A 25463-nucleotide genomic window follows, 5' to 3' on the forward strand; every position below is an offset into this window, starting at 1 on the left:
TTTTTATAGCACTGAAATTATTCTGTATCATATTGTAATGGTAGAGCTATGTCATTATACAGTTTTCCAAGCCCATAGAATGTGCAACACTGAGTAAACTCAGATAAAAACTATGGCTTATGGGTGAAAATTATGTGTCAATATAGGTTCACTAATTGTAACAATTGTACCATTCTGGTGGGGAATATTGGTAATGGGGAAATCTGTGCATGTGGTGTAGGGCCTGGGGGTATATAGGAAATCTCAGTACCTGCCACTCACTCAATTCTGTTGTGAATCTAAACATTCTCTAAAAAATAAAGTCTATTAAAAATTAATTCAATCTTAGAAAATAACAATCTATACCACTAGCTAGACTAACCAAGAAAATATCCAAATAAATAAGATCAGAATTTAAAAAGGAAACATTACAACTGACACAGATAAAATACAAAAGATTATCAGAGATTTCTATGAACTAATGTATCCTCATAAACTAGAAAACCTCGAGGAAACTGGATAAATTCCTAGAAACATTTAACCTCCTAAGATTGAACCAAGAAGAAACAGAAATTATAAACAGACTGATATTGAGTAGTGATATTGAATCAGCAATAAAATATCTCCCAACAACAACAAAAAAAGCCCAAGATCAGATGTATTCACAGGCAAATTCTCCCAAACCAAAGTTGCTGGTGCCAATCCTACTGAAACTGCTCCAAGAAATTGAGGAGGAGTGAATCCTGTCTAACTCATTCTATAAAGTTAGTATGATTCTATTGAGGAAGACAAACAAGAACAGAACAATAATAAAAAAAAACTACAGAACAATAGCCCTGATGAACACAGATGCAAAAATCTTTAACATAATACCAGCAAACCAAGTCCAATAGCATATAAAAAAGATAATATACCATGGCTAAGTGGATTTTATTCCAGAGATGTAAGGATTGTTCAAAATATATAAATCAATAAATATGACTCATCACATATACCAAATTAAAAGCAGAAACCTCATTATCATCTCAGTAGATACAGAAAAAATCATTTGATAAAATTCAATATTTATTCAGGGTAAAAACCCTAAATACACTAGGCATTGAATAAACATACCTCAAAATAATAAACGCCATATACAACAAACCCATAGCTAGCATCATGCTGAATGGGGAAAAGGTGAAATCAATTCCCCAAGGAACTGAAAAAATACAAATAAGCCCACTTTCACCATTCCTATTCAACATATTACTAAAATTCCTAGCCAGAGCAATTAGGAAAAGAAAAGGAGAGGGAATGGGAGCAGGAGCGGGAGCAGGAGAGGGAGAAGGTAAGGAAAGAAAGAAAGAGAGAAGGAGGGAAAGAAGAAAGAGAAAGAAAGAGAGAGAGAGAAAGGAAGGAAGGTAGGAAGAGAGGGAGGGAGGGAGGGAGGAAAAAGGAAGAGAGAAAGAAAGAGACAGAAAGAAAAAAAAAAAGAAGGAAGGAAGGAAGGAAGGAAGGTCATCCAACTTGGAAAAGAGAAAACAAAATTATCTCGGTTTGCTCACAATATGATTGTATATCTAGAAAGCCCTAAAGACTCCTTCAGAAAGCTCTTAGATTTGAAAAATGATTTATGTAAGGTTTCAAAATATAAAATCAACATACAAAAAGCAGGCATTTCTATACAACAATAACAATCAAGCAGAGAACCAAATCAATAACTCAATTCTATATATAATAGCTATAAGAAATAAAATATAATACTTAATAATATATTTAACCAAGGAGGTGAAAGATCTCTATAGGGAAAACTACAGATCACTAATGAAAGAAACTGCAGATAACACAAATGAAAAAACATTCTATGCTCATGGATCAGAAGAATTAATATTGTTAAAATGAGCATAATACACAAAGCAATCTACAGAGTCAATACAATCCCTATAAAAATACCAAAGTCATTTTTCACAGAATTAGAAAAACACAATCCTGAAATTCATATGGAACTGAGAAAGAGCCTGAATAGCCAAAGCAATGTGTACTAGAAAGAATAAGCTGGGGGCATCACATTACCTGACCTCAAATTATATTGCAAGCTATACAGCCAATACATGTACATGGTACATGGTACTTGAGTAGAAATAGACACAAAAGAATAGAGAATCCAGAAATAAAGTTACGTATCTACTGCCAACTGACCTCTGAAAGTCAACAGAAACAAACACGGGGAAAGGTAACTATTCAATAAATGGTGCCTGGAAAACTGGATTTCTATATGCAGAAGAATAAAACTGCACCCTCATTTCTCACCATATAAAAAAATCAACTCAGGATAGATGAAAAACTTAAATGTAAGACCTAAAACTATGAAAATATCAGAAGAAAATTTAAGAGAATGTCTTCCAGACATTGGTGTAGGCAAAGAATTCATGACTAATACCCCAAAAGCACAAGTAGTGAAAACAAAAGTGGACAAATTGGACTTAGTTAAATTAAAGAGCTTCTGAACAACAAAAGAAATTATTGGTGAATAGACAATCTGCAGAATGAGAGATAATATTTGCAAAGCATGAATCTTACAGGGGATTGATACCCATAATTTACAAGGCAGTCAGACAGATTGACAACAATAACAACAAAACAAAAATAACCCCATTAAAAAGTTGTTGAATTACACGAATAGATTTTTTTTTTCAAAAGAAGACATACAAATGGCCAACAAGCTCTTGAAAAAATGCTCAACATCACTAATCATTAGAGAAATGCAAATGAAAACCACCATGAGGTATCATCTTTCGCCGTCAGAATAGCTATTATTGAAAGACAAAAAATAACAGATGTTGACAAGGATGCAGAAAAAAGGGAATGCTTATACACTGTTGGTGGGAATGTAAATTTGTACAACCTCTATGGAAAACAGTATCAAGATTTCTCAAAGAACTAAAACTAGAACTACTGTTTGATCTAGCAATTACACTACTGAGTGTCTTCTCAAAGGAAAAGAAATTACTATATCAAAAAGATACCTGCACTAGTATGTTTATAGCAGCACTATTCACAATTAAAAAGTCATGGAATCAACCTAAGTGTTCATCAGTTGGTGACTGGATAAAGAAACATTAACTAGAAACTTAATTTTTCTTAAATCAGTCTTTCACCTATATCATCAATGTGTGTTCATTTTCTTCCAACTCCATCCGAGGCTGATTCTTGCTAGTAGATCAAAGGACAGTTAATAAAAGGAAGTCATTCTTTCCTTCACAGAGTTGATTATCATGCCAGTTTCAAATTCCGAAAATAGAAAAGATTTTCTTCAGGTTTAACTTGTTTTATTTAATTAATTTTTTTTTATTTTTATTTTTTGAGACAGCGCCGTGCCCTGTCACCCAGGCTGGAGTGCAATGGCGTGATCTCGTCTCATTGAAACCTCCTGCCTCAGCTTCCTGAGTAGCTGGGATTACAGAAGCCTGCCAGCAAGCCCAGCTATTTTTCGTATTTTTGGTAGAGATGGGTTTTCGCCATGTTGGCCGGGCTGGTCCTGAACTTCTGATCTCATGATCTGCCTGCCTCCAGCTCCCAAAGCGCTGGGATTACAGGCATGAGCCACTGTGCGCAGTCTAACTTAACTTTTGAATAAACTGGATGGACTTCCAGAATCACTCCCAAAATATCTTTGAACTTCTTTTCTCTTTCATCAAAATTAGCTTGGATTATTGCTCTTTAATTATCAATTTAAGAATCTGTGATTACTTAAGAGACTACTCTTTTTTTCAAATTAAACATGAATATAACGATATTTTCAGAAAAGCTATTGGTAAATTTTTAAATACATGAGTCTAATATGAGAGTTTTATATTTTTGTTATAATTACCACTGCATTATATCATCAATATTAAAGTATTATAAGTTCAATTTATTAGTAAAGAGGTAAAAATCCAAAGATAATTTTGGCTTGTTGGGAATTATTTGCTATAATCCTAAGACAAATGTAAAACTTGACTTTTACTTCAATGGTGATTTTTTAATACAATTATGTAAATATGATCTATCATAACTAAGGGATACAACTGAAACTGTATATATTTTTAGAGATAAATCTATATCATAAAATATTTCTATCAAAAAAGAATAAAGGGTAAAGCTTATTAACAACATGACTTACTAAGGAAGTAAGGAATGGAAGTTAACCCAAAATATATGAGGAAAAAAATAAAGATAACAAGAGAAACAAAATATTCAAGAGAAGATTATTAAATGACAAACTTGTTTCTTGAAAGATACTAAAATAAAAACTCACCTGAGTTGTTTTTTTAAACCTAAGGAAGGTGCAGATAAACAATATTAGGACAGGTGAACATAATTAGAGAAATAACAAATTTTAAAAAATAAGTTAGAAATATCATAATTAAACATAAGAGCTTCTGTACAGCAAAAGAAACTATCATTAGAGTGAACCAGCAACCAACAGAATGGGAAAAAAAATTTGCGATCTACCCATCTAACAAAGGGATAATATCTAGAATCTATAAGGAAATAAATTCACAAGAATAAAATAACCCCATTAAAAAGTTAGCAAAAGATATGAACAGACACTTTTCAAAAGAAGACATTTATGCAGCCAACGAACATATGAAAAAATGCTCAACATCACTGGTCATTAGAGAAATACAAATCAAAACCACATTGAGATACCATCTCACGCCAGTTAGAATGGTGATCATTAAAAACTCTGGAGACAACAGATGGTGGAGGAGATGTGAAGAAATAGAAACACTTTTACACTGTTGGTGGGAGTGTAAATTGATTCAATCATTGTGGAAGACAGTGTGGCAATTCCTCAAGGATCTAGAGATAGAAATACCATTTGACCCAGCAATCCCATTACTGGGTATATACCCAAAGGATTATAAATCGTTGTATTATAAAGACACATGCACACGTACATTCATTGCAGCACTATTTACAATAGCAAAGACTTGGAACCAATCCAAATGCCCATCAATGATAGACTGGATAAAGAAATTGTGGCACATATATCCTAAGACATACTATGCAGCCATACAAAAAAGGATGAGTTCATATCCTTTGCAGGGACATGGATGAATGTGGAAACCATCATTCTCAGCAAACTGACACTAGAACAGAAAACCAAATACCGAATGTTCTCATTCATAAGTGCTTGTTGAACAATGAGAACACATGGACACAGGGAAGGGAACATCACACACCAAGGTCTGTTGGGGGGTTCGGGAACTAAGGGAGGGATAGCAAGGGGTGAGGGGATTGGGGAGGGATAACATTAGGAGATACACCTAATGTAGATGACAGGGGTATAGATGCAGGAAACCACTATGGCATGTGTATACCTATGTGGCAATCCTCCACTATCTATACATGTACCCCAGAACTTAAAGTATAATGAAAAAAAGAAATATCTTAATTCTATTCCTATATATTTAGATAACTAGACAAAATAAACAATAAACACAAACATAGGGTAGATCTTGGAAAACTACTGCATGATAAAATTTTTGAAAATGAGATTTACATCACTACCTCATTTAGGCAAATTTGAAAGATACACTTAAAACACCATTATATATTTTGCAGGAGTATGCACATCATTTTAACTGTTTAAAATTAACTTGTTAGCTATAATTTATGAACAATAATACAAGTCAGTCATTTTAAGGATATGGCTTGATATGTTTGACAGATATACACAAGAATATAAGCACCACTAAAATAAAGATATAGAACATTTCAATCAATGCCAAAATGTTCCCTATGCTTCTTTGCAGTCAGTTTTTCCCCACCTCAACCACAAGCACTCATTGACCTGTTTTCTATCTCTAATGATTAATTCTGTTAATTATATTTTGAGTTGATTTTTGTGTATGGTGTGAGGTAAAGGTAAGGTTCATTTGTTTATGCCACACGAATGTAGGATTTTCAGCACAATTTGTGAAAAACACTATCCTTTCTCCATCTATTTATTTGGCTACTTACGTCAAAATGTTAACATTTAATTAATAATATACTTATGGATCTATTTTCAGTTTTTCTCTTCTGTTTCATTGATCTATATGCCTGTCTCTTTTTTTTTTTTTTCTAGATGGAATCTCCCTCTATGGCCAGGCTGGAGTGCAGTAGTGCAATCTCAGCTCACTGCAACCTCCACCTCTTGGGTTCAAGCAATTCTCCTGCCTCAGCATCCCGAGTAGCTGGAACTACAGGTATGCCTGTCTTTCTACCAACATTATATTACCTTCATTATTGTAGCTTTATGTCTTGATAGTAGGTCCATACATTGAGTAAACTCTCTGTTTTCTAGGTTTGATTTTTTTAATAATTTGGATATTTTAGTCATTTCCATTTCTATTTAAATTTTTAAACAGAATTTTTTGGAGGGATTTTGATCTGGGTAGTGTTGAGTAACTACCCAGTGTTAATTTTCAGATAAAATTGGAGATAATTAATATTTTAGCAACATTGAATCTTCCCATCTGTAAACATGACATATCTCTTTATTTCCTTAGGGCTTAATTTCTCTCAGCTAAGTTTTAGAGTTGTCACATGTCTTGCACATAGTAATACCTATTTCTACACATTTTGTAGTTTTCATGTCATTCTAAAGGATACAAATAAAATTTTATAAAAATATCAGTTAGTGTCCTTTTTGTAAAATTTTATCAGTTAGTATTCTTTTATTCATCCAATAAATATTTATTGGGTGTCCACTATATATGAATGCTTTCAAAATTTCTTTTTCCAATTGTTTGTCACAAGTATGTAGAAATATAATTGATTTTAGTATAATAATCTCATATCCTAAAACTTTACTATTTATTAATTCTATTTACTTTCTTTGTAGATTTTTTAAAAATTCTCTGCATATATTACCATGAAATCTTTATATTGTTTTACCTCTACATAAATCTATGTGAATTTTTTAACTTGCTTCATTTATTGGTTAGATTCTTCAGTACTATGTTGAATAAAAGTGGTGAAATGGAAGCCATTGTTTTGTCTCTAGTCTTAGAGAAACAAGTGTTTGATTAACAAAAGTGTTCAGCACTTCAGCATTACATATGTCAGCTATGTATATATCAGTGGTCTTCTGATGAATAAGTTCTTTGCTGTTCTTGGTTTGCTGATAGCTTTTATTATAAATGTGCATTTCTATTTTCCAAATGACTTTTAGAAATATACTGAGATTAGAATGTAATATTTTTCTCATTATCCTGTCAATATGGTAAATTATAGTATTTACTTTTTAAATGTTAGAGCAGCTTTGCATTTTTCTAGGATAAGACCCACTTGATCATTTTTTCTGTTCTGGCTTATCTTCTGTTAAGTCCAACCAGAGATTTCTTTTTAATTTCAAATATGCTAATTTTAATTATAGAGATTGTTTGGTCTTGTCTCTCATCTTTCTTTACCTATTGTGTTAATAAGTCCTTGAATATATTTATAATTTTTTCAAAATTCTCTGCTAATTTAATCATTCTGTCATGTGTGGGTCTGTTTCTGATGACGGATTTTTCTCCAGATTACGGCTTTTTTCAGCTGTTTCATCACATGTCTACTATTTTCTTAGATGCTTGTCATTGATAGTATTACACTTTTTAATTAATTAATTAATTAATTTGTTTGTTTGTTTATTTATTTATTTTTGGAGAAGGAATCTCGCTCTGTCGCCCAGGCTGGAGTACAGGGGCATGACCGTGTCTCACTGCAACTTCCACCTCCTGGGTTCAAGCGATTCTCCTGCCTTGGCTTCCTGAGTAGCTGGGACTACAGGTGCATGCCACCCCACCTGGCTAAGTTTTCGTATTTTAGTAGAGACTAGTTTTTGCCATGTTGCTCAGGCTGATCTCAAACTCTTGAGTTCAGACAGTCCACCCGCCTTGGCTTCCCAAAGTGCTAGAATTACTGTTGTGAGCCACCCCACCTAGCCTTTGTTGTCCTTTTAAAAGAGAGTTAATTTTTTTTTTGTGGGTAGCAGTTACATAACTTGTGGACTAGCTTAATCATTTAGAGGCTTTGTTTTGAAAACTATTATAGCAAGTCTAGATTAGACTTATAATTTTGCCTTACTCTTTTGTGGCCCCCTCATGAATTTCCTGGTATTCTACAAGATCTCTCCACTCTGGATTGCCAGAATTTTACTATCTCTTCTTATAGTCTGAGCTCCAGGAATTGTTCATTTGATTATTATTTGCCTCTGCCTAACTTTGTGGAGTTTCATCATGTACACTGCCATTTATTGTCTGGAGGAGACTCAGGGGGATCACTGTGTCTGCTAATGTTCCTCCTCTGCTATGCTTTGCCCCGTGTCTTCTGACCAGATAGTCTCCCCTCCCCACCTGTAGCCTCTGTCTCCTCAACTCAATGTGACTGACATTTTCTGCTTGGCTCCCTGTCTACCGTTGGTAGACTAGAATGGTCCTACATGTAAAACATTAGGATAATTACAGAACTCATCTCCTCTGTGTTCTTTCCTCAGGATGGCAGCCCTGTATATTAGTCTAATGTCGAAAATGGCTTTCTGTAGTCAAATGTTTAATAAAGTTGTTTAATATGCTTTTCTCTAGTAGTATAGTTGTTTATGACAGAAAGGCAAGTCTGATATTAGTTATTCTCTCACAAGAGAAGCAGACGTTCTCCTATACACAGACCTTAAGGATTTCTACAAAATGTAACCTGTTTGAGGATTAAAGAATTAAAAAGCAAAGTAGAAGCCCTGCCTGGATAGATGATAGGAATGCTGTGAGCTAGAAAAGTATGTGTTATTCAATTCAGTAAGTATACCTGAGGTACATTTACAAAGTTACATTTAAAACATGGGTGTCTCCAGGCAGAACTTACAGGAAGGGCTCAGTAGACTACATAGTTCTTTAATTATTGGAGTAGTTTGCAAGGGGGGTAAATCAGTGTTCAAAATTGTGGCAGCAGCAGTCACATTGCAGCTGGGGTGGTCACAGAGGAATTGGGAATGGGCTAAAATAAGGTTGAGGGGGCATAGTTTTGCATGGGAGGAAACCTTGGGTATACTAAACTCAGAAACAAATTTTGATAGCCATTCTTCCTTCTTAAGTGAAAAATTACTCTGGAGAAATCTCTCGTTGAAGCCCCAGAGATTCATTTATCAGGAGACTGGCACCTTGCTGTAGTACAATGTTTTTTATGAGATTAAAGGGACTGAGGTAGCTGGGGTATAGGTCCCACCCAGGCATTACCAGCAAGATAACACCACATGAAAGATTAAGGAGCTGGGCTGCTTGCGTTTTGAAATACTATCCATGGATGGATGACACAGGCAGTCTGCATGTCAGGTCAGTAGTCTGAGCTGATTATAGGTGAATTCCCCCATGCAGAAACATGAGCTAAGAAAGATCTCCTGGCTCCCCAGAAGACTGACACAGCTGGAGGTGTGTGGATTCCCTTGGAGGGTTGCATGACTTGAGGACATTTTCCTGAAGTATTTATTCCTAAAATACAGCTATGCCTATGGTTGCTAAAAACTGCTTTTCACAAAGACCTGATTAAGATGCCTTGATGGGCTTTATTTCTTTGTTCACCCACTGGCCTGATTTGTATGCTAAGATCTGCTTCTACTCACTGGTCTAATTCTATCCAGTGCCATAAGATGGATCCCTGGTGTCTAACTTCCCTGGAATGTTCTTTAGGTCTGTCCATCAAATATCTGAATATTTAGAGAAGTATGATGAAGTAGCTTCTGAAAGGAAGCCTGAGGTCTTCGGGGATCTGTAGTCCCAGCTCTGGCTTAGCTATCTGGCCCCAGATGCACTAACAGATGTTTTCCAGGACAAGGCAGAACCCCGCTAGTGGCAGTATGGTTTCCAAGTAACAATGTCTAAAATATTACTTTGTTTATCAGCTTAGCAAAGCTTTTTAAAAAGACATATCTACTTTTGATAAGAATTAATATAATACTCATAAACTTTCTTGTATGAAAATCAATGAATTCTCTTTTGTTATAAATGTGTCAGTATGAATCGATCATGTTTAAAATAATTATATTATGTATTAAATATTTCACCATAAAGGAATGTATCCTAAGTCAATAACAACTTTGTCATAAATTATTTTTCTGTTTATTGCAGCATTATTTATAATAGTAATATTGAGAACAAATCAAATACTCAAATATAATAATTTATGGTAAATTCATTTAAAGAAATACTTGTTAGGAGTCAGGGTGTCATTTTTCAGGGCTACCTAATATAGAAAAATGCTCATATTATAATACTAAGTGAAAATATTAGGATAGTAATCATATACAATTTGATTCCAATCTTTTAGAAAAGCCTATACGTAGACAACATCGGCAATTGTGGGAGGCGGTGCATTAAAATGTCAGCAATGGTTACTATTGTCATTACAGAAAAAATCATTACTTTTGTCTTTGTATATTTATTTTTCCCTACATTCTCTACAGTTAACATACATTATGTGTTAAAAAAACAAGTTCATAGAACTCTATGTATTCTTTTTGCAATTTCCTAGGTGTCTATAATTAGTTCAGAATAGAAAGTGTGTTTTGTTTTGTTTTGTTTTGTTTTGTTTTGTTTTGTTTTGTTTGAGATGGAGTTTTGCTTTTGTTGCCCAGGCTGGAGTGCAATGGCGTGGTCTCTGCTCACTGCAACCTCCACCTCCCAGGTTCAAGCAATTCTCCTGCCTCAGCGTCTGCAGTAGCTGGAATTTTACAGGCATATGCCACCACACCTGGCTAATTTTGTATGTTTAGTAGAGGCAGGGTTTCTCCATGTTGGTCAGGCTGGTCTCAAATGCCTGACCTCAGGTGATCTGCCCACCTCAGCCTCTCAAAGTGTTTGAATTACAGGTGTGAGCCACTGCACCTGGCCACAAGTATTGTTTTTAAAGTAAGTCTTGTGCTAATTCTCAGCTTTGATAGATTTTCCCTGTATTGTTAATGTCTACTTACAACAGAAGCTGTGACTGTTCCTTTAGACACATGCAAGCAGCACAGCATTTCTGTCTCTTTAGATACCAATTTTCAGGCCAAAAGTAGTTTTAAACATTTTGTTAGTGTCCTTTTATTCTTCTAATATGTATTTATTATGAGTCCACTATATACCAGGCACTGTGCTGTTTGCTGGAAAAACAAGGATGAGTAAATGAGACAAAGTCCCTTCACCCATAGTATATATTAATATTGTTACAAGGAAATAGATAACTTGCTAGAATAAATCAGATAATATAAAATTAGGATGAGACATAATCAGAGTGTTATTTATTTGCAATAAAGTATTGAAATCTCAAAAAAGAAACAAACAGTCCTGAACTTTGGTTAAAGAAGATTTGAACAGAACTATGGACATTTACCAGATACATAAACATGGGGAAGTTATTTAAATTATCTGAGCATCAGTTTCTTATCTGTAAATGAAAGTAATAATACTTACCTCAGAGGATTTGGTGAATAATAAGTAACATGTAAAGTGGTTTGTACAATACTTGGCACATAATAGAAACTCAGTAAAAGTTAGCTATGACTAACTTTAACAGTTGACTGATATACAATGAGACTAAGAGTATTCAAATAACAATTTAAAAACCAATTGGCATACTGAATCAAATTATAGCTTACAATTACTACAGTAGTTTATACTACGGAGAGCACAGAAATAAGTTCTGAGCTCAATGGAAGTAAATACTGAATGATTAAATAAGGACAAGGCACTGGAACAAAGAATCAGTGAAAAAATATTTCATTAAGATAGTGATGAAGAAATAGTATTAGCAAAGAAAAAGAAGAAAACCAACAACGAGAGATTGTGAATTCTAATACTGTTGAAAAATTTATGATATTCACTGGGATATTTTATCAGACAGTTTTCAGTTTCTGCTGTGTAAAATCTTTACACTCATTACAGATATGTAATAAAAGTTATGTCATTTTCCAATCTATGTGCCACAAAAATGTCATTTACACAAAAATCCATGAAGAATATTAAATAAGTATTTTTGCTGGTTATTATCTGTGTAACCTTCATTCCTGTCCATGTAACCTGCACTCTGTAAGATGAGGGTCATAATTCTGTGTTGTTTGCATTGCTGGGGTAGAAAGGAAGTCTGAACTCATTTCTAATTGTTAAGTGAAGAAAACATGATGTAATATCTGGAGGTCATAGCAGTTTTTGTGGGACTCAATGGAATACTGATATACAGTAAACTTAAACTAACAATAGTTACATGTGCGGCAAATTAGAGACCATCCAACATTGTGTTCCAGTGCCTAGATAAGAAGAGGAAACAGTTGTTGAGTGCTGATTATGGGCCATGCTGTCTTCTAATCACAGTGTACATAGTAACTCACTCAGCCCCACAACAACTTTCGAAAGTAGATACTCGTATTTTTTTCCCATTTCACAGGTAAATAAACAGAAGCACAGAGAGATAAAATAACCTTTCCAAGGGTGCACAGAAGATTTAAATAAAATCAAATAATTTTGCTTCAGGCTTTAGGACTTGTCGCCACATCTCTATTCTCTACTGCCCAAGATTTACGAAGAAACAGGAAAACAAATGAGATAAATATGACATTTTTCAGTTTTAATAATTATTTACTAATTACTGAATAAGCAGAAAACTTTGTTCAATTTCGTGTAATACCGTGGCTCAACTAGAGTAAAATTTAAGAACTTCTTGCAGAAAATAAAGGCATTGGAGGTTAGATGGAGACCAGGAGATAGGTAAGTAGATGTAATATTTTCCTTTCCCTCTCTGAATTAATGTAGCATAGTAATGAAGATGACAGTGAAACAGGAAAGTTTTCCTTGTGGCCCCTCGAAGGGCATGTGATGGGAGTGTGGCCCGCTTCTTCAGCGCCCCGCTGCGCAAACCTCTAGGGATGGGCAGGCTGTGGGGCTCCAACCCCAGGGCAGTATCTAGGGTTAAATGTTTACAGCTGAAGCCCCAGCGGGCCTGTGTTACAGGGCCTCTTTCAGTTTGCCGTCTATATTGTGTTAACCAGCTTAATTAGATCCTCTACCTTGTTGCAAGGATAGAGGGTTTTCTGTATCCCGGGTTCTTGCCTTGGTGTGCCGGAAGAATCGAATCACACGTGGGCTTAGAAAATGAATGTAAAGGTTCATTGAGTGGAAGTAGCTCTCAGGCAATGGGGGAGCCAGCGGGGAGCTGGTTTTCCCCTGGAGTTAGGCGGCTGGGCGGTCCTGGCTCTCCTCCGACTGCTCAGGCCAAACTGCGCCCGGTCCCCCTATCCATGGCCTGCCAGCATCTATCCGTGTGCTCTTCCCCCATGTGTTTCCCTGGACATCCTCTCAATGTCCAGCCGCTTGTCTTCTTCCGCTGAAGTGTTCCTCTCGCTGTACCCCTGATTCTGTCTGCCTGTTAGGGTCTGGGGGTAGGGAGAGGTGTCAGAAGGTGTGTTTATGTGCACAGGATGGGGGTTTGGCAGGCCAGTGTGGTCTTGGAGAACGCAACTTTTAGACGTGAAAGCAGGAGTGTCTGTCCTCACCTCGGTTCATGGGGGTGGAGCCCTAGCCAGGGACCCACCTTTCTCTCAGGGAACTCAGCACTTCCCTGTCCTCCTCCCGTATCAGTAGTAACATTGTCATTAATTAAAAACAAAAATAGCTAATGATAGCTAGTACTATAATTGGCACACAGTAGGTCTTCAATAAATATTTGGTGAATTGATGATTAACGATTGAGCACTTCTTATATGCCAGAGAAAGTGGATCTTATATATAAACAACTTAATATTATTTTACCATTTTAAAAATGAAAAAATTTAGCTGTTAAGAAGTTAAATAATTTATTTAAAGGTCAGCTTTAAAGTGGTAAGCTAAGATTCAAACATAATTTATCTTATTTTCATTCTTAAAACGATTTCTGTTTCTACATTTTCTACAAAGATGTCGAACGTCTCTCATTATCTCCATATTTTAGACACTGGAAATAGAAATTCTATCAGGCACTCATCCAACTCAATTATTTTAAAAACTACCTAGTTTGTTTCATAGAGTTTGCTATAATGGCTTTTATGTTTAAATAATATGTGTAAGCACCATGTAATGCAAAAAGCTCTGCCAAATTTTATCTTATTTGATAGTTTAGTGCAACTATGAGATAGATTGAAAGGAATTACTGTTATTCCTAGTTTGACAGATAAGGAAAGTGATAGAAAGATCAGAGCTGTACTCAAGTTCAAGCACTCAGTCAGCTGTGGAAACAACTCTAACCCAACTCTTTTTACTCCAGGCTTCTGTGCTTTCCATTGAATTTCTTGGCATTCCTGTAATGCTAGTGAGATTAATGGCAGATATTTTAAGGATCCTTTCTTCTTTACAACATAACTATTGCAGCAAGGGCTCCCTCAGAAGTAGATCTTGGGGCAAGGATTTAATACATGTAGTTTATTGGAGAGAAAGAAAGGCTACAGGTGGAGGAGGGCTGCCCAGGATGAAATCACTCCCTCAGCTTCCGGCAGTGTAGGCAGCTGACAGACCTCAGCTCAGCTTCTCTCTGGGACTTGCCCTTGTTTGAAAAGAACAGACCTACTCAAGATTATCTCACTTTCCTGGGGGTAGCCCCTTTCTAATGACTGATCAAATGCAAGGGGAATGAGCCCTTCCTTCCCTGTTGTCCTAAGTCAGAAAAAATTTAAAGGGCTTTCTGGGCTCTGGAGAACCATGAAGAATGGACTAGACCTTTTGCTGAGAATACATCATGATCCAGTTTCTCTGTTTGCCCAGTCCTGCTTTCTTAACTCTTTCCGGTAAATGTTTCAAGATGAGACTGGAAGCATCTCACCAGTCACTCCTTTGTATTTCACTAACAACTGTTGATATTTAAAGGATAAGTTCTAGAAAGTGTAGTGGGTTAGAATTTACGTAAATATTTAATGTGTTTGCAAGAATGTTTTTGAATTTGTTTTCTCCCTCTGAAAACCTTTTTTTTCTATTTGAATGTGTTATGATAAATGAGGCAATGTGTTAGATAATTTAGACACTTTAAATCTTAGTTATTTTTACTAGATTATTATGCTTACTTTGCATTCATTTGGAACAGACATGATCGCCTTAGATTTTTGCAAGTATAGTCTGCTCCACAAAGGAGTTTGGTGTCAACAAATTTATGACTTTTAGTATATATCTTAACAGAAAAGTCTTAAATCATAGAAGAAAAAAATGGCTGCAAGGTCAAACTTTTTCTACTAAAAGTCAAGATTCCTTGCTTAACCTGGTGAAATTACAGATTTGGTTGTGTTCTTCCTTCATGATGTTCACGAAGCACACTGAGGAGTAAATCAGCCTTGAGGGCCAGGATGTGACACGCTTTTTCATCTCTCTATCTAGCTCTCCCCAGACTTCTTCATATTCAAACCTAATAAAGATCTTGCAGTTATAATACAGGTGAAAAATTCAAAGATCCTTATGCTGCTTCACATGCAAAGAACACCTTTAGTAATAGCATTACCTGAAATTAGCAAAATCATTTTTATGTACCATAAAAGATTTTCCCATTTTCATGTTGGTTATGATTTTGTTGAAAGGCCAGATTCTAAGGATTGCAATGCAATAAATCCCTTGACCAGCTGACTTATGTGCACATATTTTAAAACAACTTGTAATTTTTTATGTATTTTTTTTTTAATGCTGTTGTTCTAATGAAGGTGTCTACTGCAATTCACAGCCCTGGTCTAGGTCAAATGAGGACACTTTCCCATTAAATAGCATGGAACATATGAGAAAAATATTGGACAGCAGGTGGTGTCAGATTTATATTTTCTAGTTTTATAGTATCTTTCTCCAAGAAATCTCCAAGCTCTATATGCAGTACTTGGGCATAGCATTTTAATAATGTGTATACCTTTGAGAGAGTTTTTCCAAAGCATACATATATTCAATTCTTTCTAATTACTATACATCATAAAGAGCTTCTTAAATTTGCTTTTAATCAGGAGTTTTGTTACTGTTGTACATTTTGTTTCTAGTCCAATTTTTTTTATGGAGGAGGTGTTTGACTGCCTTGCTCTGTGGTCACTGTGTGCTAGTTGGTATTGTATATGAAGCTGAACTGAAGTATAAGTTAGAAGATGCATTCAAGCTCCAGGACCTCTTCGTTATTACCTGAGAAACTTAAAATTAATCTCTTTGAAAATTACTTAACATCTACTCCTAGGATTGGTGTGAAAATTAAAAAGATATTGTGTGTCAGAAACCTAGACAATGATTCTATAACGATTCTCAGCAGAAACTCCATTCTCTACCTTTCCTATTCTTTCTGATTCTATGATGTTATGATTCTTTTGAAAATTTGATGTTATGCATCAAATTTTCAAAAGCACTTTACAGCAGTAGATCTATATTTATGCTATTTCTACCATATATTTTCTACAAATTCACAATGTCAAAATGATGAAAGGAATTGTCATTGCTGCCCCACACTGCTTACGAAAGGTACACAGACATCAGAGAATCACAGTTCACTGAAGGATGAGTCCCGTGGATCCAACTACCTGAAGGAATTCCTTCATCAGTTCCTCACTACCCAACTATTGTATTTAACCGAGGTTCTCTCACTATGACAAAGTGATTTTCACTGACAACTGTTGTCTGCATTTTTTCCTGCTGTTATTGAAGTTCAAATGAAGCAATCAAAAAGCATTTTGAGCAGAAACTGTGACTTGAGAAATGAATTAGGCAACAAGTGATGTGTTTCCTCAACCCTAAGATTGTTATACTACATATGTAATTAAAACAAATGAAGTTTGAGTTCTAGCTATGACATAATAGTCTATGTCAGATTAACTTTTCTATTGAGGGGCTGAGAAGAGTATTAGGAGGTGAGAATATAAAAGCTGGAAAATGTAGGTAAAAATAAAAATAAAAAAGCTGTTGGAAGGCACTGGAGCTTAACCAGTGCAGGTAGAGTTTCAGAGTCTATGATCCTTAAGAGGAAGAAGCACAGTAGGTGAGCTCCATATTCATCCAAGCTTTTTCTTCTAACGACATTTTCGGAACTTTGTTACTGGAGAATGGAGATTGGCAGAATGAATTGGCTGAGAAGACAGAGTTCGGATCTTTTAGCATTTCACAGCCAAGTCCTGGACAGACAGGCAATACAAAGAAGGGGTTCCAAAATCTGTCTGTGTACTCCTGTGAGTCTTTGGCCAGCACTTAGTCTGTGTGTGTACAGGGAAAGTCACCAAGACAAAACAAAACAAAACAACAACAACAGAAAATACAATAAAACATGACATTTAGAAGATTAAAAGGGTGAGAGGAAATTTTAGTATCTGTGTTATGTTGGGAAGACAGAGGTTGGCACTCAAGCATTTTGAACGTGGAAGAACTTTCGTGAATACCCTGGGTTTTCAGATGAGACTCCAGAAAGATCACGTCCTAGGAGAAATGGCCCACAAAAGGAATAAGTGTATTCTGGAAGTTAAAAAAAAAAAAAAACAAAAAACAAAAAAACCTCAAGAGAAGCAGCATTTAAGGAAGTCTAAAGCCATGCCTCCCTAGGATCACTCTGTTGTTCCAGAGGTCTTTCTGCCTCCCAGAAAAGACCTAGTCATCTTTAGAGAGAGAAAACATCAAGAAGAGCCTTTAGTATTTTTTCCAGCTTTATTGAGGTATAATTAACAACTAAAAACTGTATATATTTACAGTATAAAATGTGATGTTTTAATATATGTATACATTTTGAAATAATTACCACAATAAAGCTAATTAACATATTCATCACCTCACTAATTATCTTTTTTGTGCTGAGAACAGTTAAGATCTCTCTTTGCAAATTTCAAGTATACAATATAATATTATTAATTATATTCACTGCTGAGTGAGGTGGCTCACACCTGTAATCCTAGCATTTTGGAAGGTGGTGGCAGACAGATCACTTGAGGCCAGGAGTTCAAGACCAGCCAGGCCAACGTGGCAAAACCCCATGTCTACTAAAAATACAAACAAATTTGCCAGGTGTCATGGTGCATGCTTATAGTCCCAGTTACTTGGGAGGCTGAGGCATGAGAATTGCATGAACCCAGAATGCAGAGGTTGCAGTGAGCCAAGATCATGCCACTGCACTCCAGGCTGGGTGACAAAGCAAGACTCTGTCTCCAAAAAAATATATATATATATTTTGACCATACTATATGTTAGATCTCCAGAATTTATTTATCCCATCTAACTGAAACTTTATACCCTTTGACCAACATCTCTTCATTTCTCTCACCCCTGCAGTCCCTAGAAACCACCATTCTACTCTCTGCTTCTATGAGTTCAACTTTTCAGTCCTCCTATAAATGAGTTAATGTGGTATTTGTCTTTCTGTGCCTGGCTTATTTCACTTAGCATAATGTCCTCCAGGTTCACCCATATTGTTACAAATGACAGGACTTTCTTCTTTTTAAAGCTGAATAATATTCCATTGTATACAATATACCACATTTTCTTTGTCTATTAATATGTCCATAGACACTTCAATTGATTCCATATCTTGGCTGTCATGAATACTACTGCCGTGAACATGTAAACACAGACATCTGTTCAACTTGTAGATTTCCATTTCTTTAGCGATATACCCAGGAATAGGTTGCTGGATCATATGGTGGTTTTTATTTCTAATTTTTTGAGGAAACTCCATACTATTTTCCATAATGGCTAATTTACATTTTCACCAACAGTATACAAAAGTTCCCTTTTCTACATATCATTGTCAACACTTCTTGGGGTTTATTTTTGGCCTTTTTTATAATAGGCATTCTAACAGATATGAGATAATATCTCATTGCAGTTTTGATTTGCATTTCCCTGATGTTTGATGATGTTGAACATCTTTTCTTATAGATGCTGTCCCTCTATGTTTCTCTTCTTTGGAGAAGTGTCTATTGAGGCCCTTTGCCCATATTTAAATCAGATTATTTGTTTTTTAGCTATTGACTTGAGTTTCTTATGTATTTTGGATATTAACCCCTTATCACATATATGATTTTCAAATACTTTCTTCTATTCTGTAGGTTGTCTCTTCCTTCTATTGACTGTTTTCTTTACTGTACAGAGCATTATAGTTTGATGGAATCCTATTTGTTTATTTTTGCTTTTGTTGTCTGTACTTTTGGTATGATATATAAAAAAAAAAAAAATCATTACCTGAATCAGTGCCAAAAGTTTCTTTTTCCCTATGTTTTCTTTTAATAGTTTTCAGGTCTTATGTTTAAGTATTCGATCCATTTTAAATTTATTTTTGCATAGGTTGTGAAATAAGGGTCCAGTTATATTCTTCTGCAAGTGGATATCTAGTTTGCCCAAGATCTTTCATTGAAAAGACTGTCCTTTCTCCATTATGTGTTATTGGCACTTTGGTTGAAGATAAATCGACTATAATTCTATATATTTATTTCTGGGCACCATGTTCTATTCCATTGGTATATCTTTCGGTTTCCATGCCAATGTCATGCTGCTTTGAGTATAATAGTTTTGTAGTATATTTTAAACCCAGGTAGTGTGATGTCTCCAGCTATGTTCTTTTTGCTTAAGATTACTTTGGCTGTTTGGAGACTTTTGTGGTTCCTTAGGGATTTTAAGATTGCTTTTGTATTTCTCCAAAAAAAAAAAAAAAGTTATTGGAATTTCGATAGAAGTTTCATGTGTAGATTGCTTTGGGGTAGTATAGACATTGAATCTGTAGATTGCTTTGGGGCAGTATAGATATTTTAACAGTATTAATTCTTCCAGTCCATGAATACCAAATATCTTCCATTTATTTGTGCCTTTAATTTCTTTTATTAATATTTTATAGTTTTCAGTGTACAAGTCTTTTATTTACTTGATTAAATTTATTTTTAAGTATTTTTGAAGCTAATGAAAATGATGTGTTTTAAAAATTTTTTACTTGGTGATTGTTAGTTTATAAAAACATTACTGATTTTTTCATTTTTATTCTTCATCTTGGAACTTTACAGGGTTGTTTATAAGTTATAGCAGTATTTGGTGTATTCTTTAGGGTTTTCTTTATTGAGAATATATCATCTGCAAATAGAACAAATTTTACTTCTTCCTTTATCATTTGGATACGTTTTATTTATTTTTCTCGCCTAATTTATCTGGCTCAGACTTCCAGTACTGTGTTGAAGTCATGAATTGCAAATCTATATCTTCGTCCTAGTGTTAGAGGAAAAGCTTCCAGCTTTTCATCATTAAGTATAATGTTAACTGTGGGCTTCTCATATATGACCTTAATTTTCTTGAGGTACATTCTTCCTACACCTCATTTTCTAAAATTTTTCTCAAGAAAGGATGATGAATTGTATTAAATGCTTTTTCTGCATTTATTGAAATAACATAAATTTTATTCTTCATTTGTGTGTTTAGTGTATTACATTTATTGATTTGCCTATGTAGAATCACCCTTGAATCCCAGGGGTAAATCTCAATTGATCATGATGTAGAACTTTTTCTGCTGACCAAGACTTCCAGTACAACACCTCAGGCCAATCAAGTTAGTGGGAATTCTTGTTTTGTTTCTCTATCAGGGGAAATTATTAAATATATTATTAGTATGCTGTTAAATGTAAGCTTTTTTTTTGTAGAACTTTTTCTCTGATTAAGAAAATTTCCTTATATTCCTAGCTTGTTGGAATTTTTTTTTTTCTTACAATAAACAGGTGTTGAAGTTTATCTGGTGCTTTTTCTGCCTTTATCAAAAGAATCAGTTTTTCTCCTTTGATTTTGTTAAGGAGGTGGTATGGATTACACTGATTGATTTTCAAACGTTAAATCAGCCGTGGGACTACACCATACTTCTTCATGATGTATTATCCCTTTTATGTATAGTTGCATTTGATATTCTTGCATCTTGTTAAGGATTTTTACTTTCATGACTGTGATAGAGATTAGCTTGCTAAATTGATGTGTTGGATTCTTAACTTTATATCTGGTATTATTCAGTTCTAGAATATATTTTATATGACCCCTTCTATATTGTTACTATTTTTCTTTCAGAATTCTCAGCTTATTTCTTAATTAAAATATGTTACATTCCAATATCTAGAGCTCTGTTTTTCTGTTTATTTGTACCTTTTAATTTTTAATCTTATAGATGATAGTTGTGTTTATTTTATGTAACAGATATATGCATAAATTTATTCGTAGTTTGCATTCTGTGAGATCAATGGTGAAATCCCCGTTACTATTTTTTATTATTTCTATTTGATTCATCTCTCTTTTCTTCTTTATTGGTCTGGCTACCAGTCTATCGAAAAACCAGCTCTTGGATTCATTGATTTTTTTGGAGGATTTTTTTGTGTCTCTCTTTCAATTCTGCCCTAGCCTTAGTTATTTCTTGTCTTCTGCTAGCTTTTGAATTAGTTTGCTCTTTCCTCTCTAGCTCTTTTAATTGTGATGTTAAGGTGTAAATGTGAGATCTTTCTAACTTTCTGATGTGGACATTTAGTGCTATAAATTTCCCTCTTAACATCACTTCAGCTGTGTCCCAGAGTTTCTGGTACATTTTCTCTTTGTTTTCATTGGTTTCAGGGAACTTCTTGACTTATGCCTTAATTTCCTTATTTACCCAGGAGTCATTCAGAAGCAGGTTGTTCAATTTCCATGTAATTTTGTGATTTGGAGTGAATTCCTAATCTTGAGTTCTAATTTGATTGCACTGTAGTCTGAGAGACTGTTACGATTTCCATTCTTTTCCATTTGCTGAGGAATATTTTATTTCCAATTATGTGGTCGATTTTAGAATAAGTGTCATGTGGCACTGAGAAGAACATATATTCTGTTGATTTGGGTGGAGAGTTCTGTACATGTCTGTTAGGTCCACTTGATCCAGAGCTGAGATTGAGTCCTGAATATTCTTGTTAATTTTCTGTCTTGTTGATCTGTCTAATATTGACAGTGGGGTGTTAAGTCTCCCTCTATTATTGTGTGGAGTCTAAGTCTCTTTGTAGGTCTCTAAGAAATTGTTTTATGAATCTAGGTGCTCCTGTATTGGGTGCATATATATTTAGAATAGTTAACTCTTCTCGCTGATTTATTCTCTTTACCATTATGTAATGCCCTTCTTTGTCTCTTTTGATCTTTTTTGGTTTAAACTCTGTTTTGTCAGAGACTAGGATTGCAATTCCTGCTTATTTTTTGCAAGGCAGGTTTAGTGGTAATGAAATCCTTCAGCATTTGCTTGTCTGGAAATTTTCTTGGTACATTTTTTCTCATCCCTTTATTTTGAGCCTATGAGTGTCTTCGTACATGAGATGGGTCTCTTGAATACAGCACACTGATGGATCTTCAGTCTTTATACAATTTGCAAAGTGTCTTTTAATTGGAGTATGTATCCCATTTACATTTAAGGTTAGTATTGTAATGTTATGTGTGAATTTGATCCTGTCATCATGATGCTTATCTGGTTATTTTTCACATTTGTTGATAACTTTCTTCATATTGTCATTGGTCTTTATATTTTTGTGTGTTTTTGCAGTGGCTGGTACCAGTTTTTCCTTTCCATATTTAGTGCTTCTTTCAGGACATATTGCAAGGCAGTTCTGGTGGTAATGGAATCTCTCAGCATTTGCTTTCCTGGAAAAGATGTTATTTTTCATTTACTTACAAAGTTTAGTTTGGCTGGATATAAAATTCTTGGTTGAAAATTCTTTTCTTTAAGAATGTGAAATATTGGTCTCCAGTCTCTTCTGGCTTGTAGAGTTTCTGCTGAGCAGTACTTTAAACACCTCTATGTAAATAAACTAGAAAAATCTAGAAAATGGATAAATTCCTTCACACATACACCCTCCCAAGACTAATCCAGGAAGAAGTAGACCTTGAATAGACCAGTAGCAAGTTCAGAAATTGAGGCAGTAATTAACAGCCTACCAACCAAAAGAAGGCTAGGACCAGAAGTATTTATAGCCAAATTCTACCAGAGTTATAAAAGAGGAGCGAGTACTGTTCCTTCTGAAACTATTCCAAACAACTGAAAGGCAGGGACCCCTTCCTAACTCATTTTATGAAGCCAGCAGCATCCTGATACTGAAACTAGGAAGAGACACAACAAAAAAAGAAAAATTCAGGCCAATATCCCTGATGAACATCAATGCAAAATTTCTCCACAAAATACTAGAAAACTTAATTCAGCAGCACATCATAGAACGTATCCATCATCATCAAGTCAGCTTCATCCCCGGGATGCCAGGCTGGTTCAACATACACAAATCAATAAACGTAATCCATCACATAAACAGAACCAAAGACAAAACCCACATAATTGTCTCAATAGATGCAGAAAGGCCTTTGAAAAAATTAAACATCCCTTCATGTTAAAAACTCTCAATAAACTAGGTATTGATGGAAGATATCTCAAAATAATAAGAACTGTTTATGACAAACTTATAGCCAGTATCATATTAAATGGGCAAAAGCTGGAAGCATTTCCTTTGAAAACCAGTACAAGACAAGGATGCTCCCTCTCACCACTCCTATTAAACAGAGTATTAGAGATTCAGGGCATGGCAATCAGGCAAGAGAAAGAAGTAAACTGTATTCAAATAGAAAGAGAGGAAGTCAAATTGTCTCGGTTTGCAGATGGCATGATTTTGTATTTGGAAAAGCCCATCAGCTCAGCCCCCAAATTCCTTAAACTGATAGACAACTTCAGCAAAATCTTAGAATACAAAATCAATGTGCAAAAATTCCAAGCATTCCTTTACACCAACAATAGACAAGCAGAGATCCAAATCATGAATGAATTCCAATTCACAATTACTACAAAGAGAGTAAAATTCCTAGGAATACAGCTCACAAGGGATGTGAAGGATCTCTTCAAAGGGAATTACAAACCACTGCTCAGGGAAATAAGAGAGAACACAAACAAATGGAAAAACATTCCATCCTGAAGGTTAGGAAGAATCAATATTGTGAAAGTGGCTGTAATGCCCAACATAATTTATAGATACAATGCTATTCCCATCAAATTACCATTGACATTCTTCACAGAATTAGAAAAAAACAACCTTAAATTTTATGTGGAATTAAAGAAGAACCCATATAGCCAAGACAATCCTAAGCAAAAAGAACAAAGCTGGAGGCATCACACTACCTGACTTTAAACTATAGTAAAAGGCTACAGTAACCAAAACAGCATGGTATTGGAAAAAACAAACAAACAAACAAAAACTAAACGTATAGACCAATAGAACACAATGGAGACCTCGGAAATAGTGCCACACAACTACAACCTTTGATAAACCTGACAAAAGCAAGCAATGGAGAAAGGATCTACTATTCAATAAATGGTGCTGGTAAAACTGGCTAGCCATATGCAGAAAACTGAAACTGCACACTTGTCTCATACCTTATACAAAAATTAACTCAAGATGCGATTGAAGACTTAAATGTAAAACACAACACCATAAAAACTATAGAAGAAAACCTAGGCGATACCATTCAGAACATAGCTATGGGCACAGACTTCATGATGAAAATGCCAAAAGCAATAGCAACAAAAGCCCAAGTTAACAAATTGAATCTAATTAAACCAAAAAACTTCTGTATAGCAAAAGAGACTAACATCAGAGTGAACAGATAACCTATAGAATGGGAGAAAATTTTTGCAAGATACTCATCTGACAAACATCTAATATCCAGAATCTACAGGGAACTTAAATTTATAAGAAAAAAACAACTCTATCAAAAAGTGGGCAAAGGATATAAACAGACACTTCTCAAAAGAAGACATTGATACAGCCAACAAACATATGAAAAAAGTTCAACATCACTGATCATTAGAGAAACACAAATCCAAACCACAATGAGATACCATCTCATGCCAGTAAGAGTGGTGATTATTAAAAAGTCAAGGACTTCATGACTAAAACACCAAAAGCAATGGCAACAAAAGCCAAAATAGACAAATGGGATCTATGAAACTTAAGAGCTTCTGCACAGTAAAATAAACAATCATTAGAGTGAACTGGCAACCAACAGAAAGGTAAAAAAAATTTTGCAAGCTACCCATTTGATAAAGGGCTAATATCCAGAATCTACAAAGAAAGAAAACAAACATACAAAAAAAAAACCATCAAAAAATGGAGGAAAGATATGAACAGACACTTTTCAAAATAAGACATTGATGAGTCCAAAAAACATATGAAAAAATGAAAAAATGCTCATCATCACTGGTCATTAGAGAAATGCAAATCAAAACCACATTGAGATACCATCTCACGCCAGTTAGAATGGCAATTATTAAAATATCTGGAGACAACAGATGCTGGAGAGGATGTGGAGAAATAGGAACACTTTTACACTGTTGGTGGGAGTGTAAATTAGTTCTACCATTGTGGAAGACAGTGTGGCAATTCCTCAAGGACCTAGAAATAGAAATACCATTTGACCCAGCAATCCCATTACTGGGTATATACCCAAGGATTACAAATAGGTCTATTATAAAGACACATGCACATGTATGTTTATTGCAGCACTGTT

Source organism: Sapajus apella, unplaced genomic scaffold, assembly GCF_009761245.1.
Source record: "Sapajus apella isolate SASKATOON/1434 unplaced genomic scaffold, GSC_monkey_1.0 scaffold37, whole genome shotgun sequence".
NCBI lineage: Eukaryota > Metazoa > Chordata > Mammalia > Primates > Cebidae > Sapajus > Sapajus apella.